The sequence below is a fragment of the Cupressus sempervirens genome, chromosome 7 (assembly GCF_028749045.1).
Source record: "Cupressus sempervirens isolate cs-2001-9-10 chromosome 7, ASM2874904v1, whole genome shotgun sequence".
NCBI classification, from domain to species: domain Eukaryota; kingdom Viridiplantae; phylum Streptophyta; class Pinopsida; order Cupressales; family Cupressaceae; genus Cupressus; species Cupressus sempervirens.
In genome coordinates this window covers 884,431,517-884,435,673 of record NC_143124.1, presented here as the reverse complement: position 1 = coordinate 884,435,673, position 4,157 = coordinate 884,431,517, and the positions used below count along the sequence as shown (strand labels likewise).

General features: G+C 41.0%; 1 pseudogene; it reads right to left on the bottom strand.

Annotated features, from left to right (window-relative positions):
• Window positions 1-394: 394 nt before the first annotated feature.
• Window positions 395-3,485, bottom strand: LOC149550320 (25S ribosomal RNA; annotated as a pseudogene).
• Window positions 3,486-4,157: the final 672 nt, after the last annotated feature.

The following is a 4,157-nucleotide window of genomic DNA, read 5'->3' as shown; positions in this document are numbered from 1 at the left end:
AATCAAACATAACTAGGGACATTTGTGCGAACATAAGTACAACAAATGTTCGCACAAACATATTTAAGTTACGATTTTCACTTTTTACTCCACCGGGGTTTTTTTTGATTAAAAAATAAAAAAAGTAAGTAAATAAGTAAGCTTTTTATTATTCTGGCATCGAGCTATTTTTCCATAGGGCTTCCCCTGCAGTATCATCACCACAGTAAAGTTTAACCACCAAGTTCGGGATGGATTGGTGTGGTTCCCCTACGCTTGAGACACTAGAATTTCAAACCATAAATGAAGAAGGCCATAAGATATTGGTTAGTACTTGTGGAGCTCTCTGCTTGGCAAGGGCTCCTTTTTGGGGCCTTGTCAAGCAGAAAGCTCAGAATGATACAAATGGAGCTATGCAATAATCACTTTTTGGATTCTCTCTGCGAAATAAAAAAAAATATTTTTCATATTGATTAAGAGTCAAAAAGATTTGATTCCCTTTATTTTATTCATCCATCTTTTTTTATTCTTTATCATATCTATAGTAAAATGTTCTATCAAAACATACTCTATGTACCTGAGCAGATCAATCGGGTCATATAGTAATAAGGTTCAAATATTTCGATCTTTTAGTATGCCTCGGCTGCATGCATCACTGCAATTCCACTTGACACCTATCACCTAACGGCTCATCTCGTCGTGACCTGAGAGAGCACTCATCTTGAGGTGGGCTTCTTACTTATAGGCATTCAACAATTATCCGCTCCGCACTTGGCTACCCAACATCTACTGAGGGCACGATAATTGGTACACCAGAGGTGTGTCCTTCTCGATCCTCTCGTACTAAGGAAAATTCCTCTCAATGCTCTAACACCTGCATCGGATATGGACCGAATTGTCTCATGACATTTTGAACCCAGCTCACGTATCGCTTTAATGGGCGAATAGCCCAACCCTTGGAACATACTACCACCCTAGGTGGCGAAGAGCCGACATCGAGGTGCCAAACCTTCCCGTCAATGTGAACTCTTGGGGAAGATCAGCTTGTTATCCCTAGAGTAACTTTTATCCGTTGAGCGATGACCCTTCCACTCAGCACCGTCAGATCACTAAGGCCGACTTTCATCCCTGCTCGATGGGTCGGTATTGCAGTCAAGCTCCCTTCTGCCTTTGCACTCGAGGACCAATTTCTGGCTGGCTCGAGGAAACCTTTGCACGCCTCCGTTACCTTTTGGGAGGCCTACGCCCCATAGAAACTGTCTACCTGAGAATGTCCCTTGGACAGTAGGTTCAGTCGCAAGGTTAGAATTCTGGCTTTTCTAGAGTGGTATCTCACTAATGGCTCATGCCCCTCCGGAAGAGGGCCTTCTTCGCCTTCCACCTAAGTTGCGCAACAAGAGCCCAAAGTCAATCCCAAGGAACAGTAAAGCTTCATAGGGTCATTTTGTCTAGGTGTAGGTAGTCTGCATCTTCACAAACATGTCTATTTCAACGAGTCTCTCTCCAAGATAGTGCCTAGATCGTTATGCCTTTCGTGCAGGTCGAAACTTACCCGACAAGGAATTTTGCTACCTTAGGACCATTATAGTTATGACTTCCATTCACCGAGGCTTCAGTCGCTAGCTTCCCTGTCATCAGGTCACCAACTTCCTTAACCTTCTGGCATTGGGCAGGCGTCAGCCCCCATACAGTGTCTTACAACTTTGCAGAGACCTGTGTTTTTGGTAAACAGTTGCTCAAGCCTGGTCACTGTGACCTCATTTGAGGAGACACTCCTTCTCCCGAAGTTACAGAGCTATTTTGCCGAGTTCCTTAGAGAGAGTTATCTTGCGCCCCTAGGTATTCTCTACCTACCTACCTATGTCAGTTTTAGGTACAGGTACTCATTTGTTGAAGGTCGTTCGAGCTATTCCTAGGAGTATGATGTGGGTTTCCCAGCATGTTGTCTATCTTTTTACTTTTTTGATGCCACGCTGGAATTCAAACATTGGTTTGAGGTATTTTCTCTACCCCGTTCTGACCCCACTTTTTCAGGGTCACCTTCTGACCTTAAGCTGTAAAACCATAATTAAGACGACTAACTTAGCCTACTCCGTCCCTCAAGAATATTAACCTGTTGTCCATCAACTACGCCTTTCGGCCTAATCTTAGGCCTTGACTCACCCTCCGTGGATGAACCTTGCGGAGAAATCCTTAGGTTTTTGGGGCATTGGATTCTCACCAATGTTTGCGTTACTCAAGCCGACATTCTCACTTCTGCTTCATCTAACTCTGCTTGCTTAGATACTTCTAAGGTGGAACGCACCCCTACTGATGTATTTTTTATTACATCCCACAGCTTCGGCAGATCGCTTAGTCCCAATCATCTTCGGTGCAAGAGCGCTCGAGCAGTAACCTATTACGCACTCTTTCAAGGATTGCTGCTTCTAAGTGAACCTCCTCATTGTCTTTGCACTCCTACCTCCTTCATCACTCAGCGATCATTTAGGGGCCTTAACTGGTGATATGGGCTATTTCCCTCTCGACGATGAAGCTTATTCCCCATCGTCTCACTGACTGACCCTTGTTTATCTCTAGTATTCATAGTTTGTCTCCATTTGGTACCGCTCACGCAACCCACACTGAAATAGTGCTTTACCCCTAGAAGATCCAATCAACCGTTGTGCCTCAACGCATTTCGGGGAGAACCAGCTAGCTCTAGGTTTGAGTGGCATTTCAACCCTAACCACAACTCATCCGTTGATTTTTCAACATCAGTCAGTTCAAACCTCTACTTAGCTTCACCTAAGCTTCATCTTGGTCATGGATAGATCACCCAGGTTTGGGTCCATAAGTAGTGACAATTCAATTGCCCTATGAAGACTCGCTCTTGCTATGGTTTCGGTGGGTTCCCTTAACCAAGCCACTACTTATCAGTCACCGACTCATTCTTCAACAGGCACACAGTTAGCTCTTGCTTGATTCATTCAGTTTCTGTCAAACAAAACAATTTTTTGCATTTCATGTTCGTTGTTTCTGCCAAACAAGTGCATTCATTTTTTATTTTGTTGTTTCTGTCATAATAAGGAATCAAAGCAGGTCGACTCCTCCCACTGCTTGAAAGCGTTACAATTTTATATTCTATTTCAATCCTCGCTGGAGGTTCTTTTCACCTTTCCCTCACGGTACTATTTTGCTATCGGTCACCTAGGAGTATTTAGCCTTGCAAGGTGGTCCTTGCTGATTCACAAGGGATTCCACGTGCCCCATGCTACTCGGGTTAGAGCGTAAACTGTCATGATGCTTTCAACTACTGGACTTTCACCATCTAGGGTGCTATATTCCACTATTTCAAATAGACTTCACCTAGCAACATGACGCTTAGATTGCTCTCCCACAACCCCGTTTTAATGGTTTAGGCTGATCCCATTTCGCTTGCCACTACTACGAGAATCGCTTTTTCTTTCTCTTCCTCTAGCTACTAAGATGTTTCAGTTCGCCAGGTTGTCCCTTGTTTGCTTATGGATTCAACAAATAGTTAAAAAAGTTAACCTATTTGGGAATCTTCGGATCTATGCTCAATTTCCACTCCTCGAAGCATTTTGTTGATTAACATGCCCTTCTTCGTCTCTAGGTGCCTAGGTATCCACCGTACGCCCTTAGTTTTTTGAACCTTGCTGCTTAAGGCCATCTTAAGGAGCTACTAATATTAAAGACATGAAAGCATCTTATCACCATTTTCCATTTTTCATTTTCATTTTTACAGTGGAGTAAAAACACTTTGGACATTGGAGCGAACGTGTTAGGGTGTTGAGTGAGTTGCATCTTTTTCCTCTAGTTTTTAGTTGTCGCACTATTTCGGGTATGTTTATATCTGATTATTTGAATATTTTTTTATATTTTTAAAGTTTTCAAAGAATATTTTAGTGTTAATTAATATTTTTATTGCTTATTAATGTTGGTTAATTATATTAATTTTTTATTGGTTAATTATATATTAGTGTTATAAGAAAAAGATTAGAAAATATTAGAAAAAAATTAGAAAATATAAAAAAATTAGTCTAGAATATTAGAAAAAATTAGAGAAAAATTAGAAAAAAATTAGAAAAACATTAGAAAATATTAATAAAAAATTAGTTTAGAATATTAAAGAAAAATATTAGTATAACATTAGGAAACAAATTTAGAAAAATATTAGT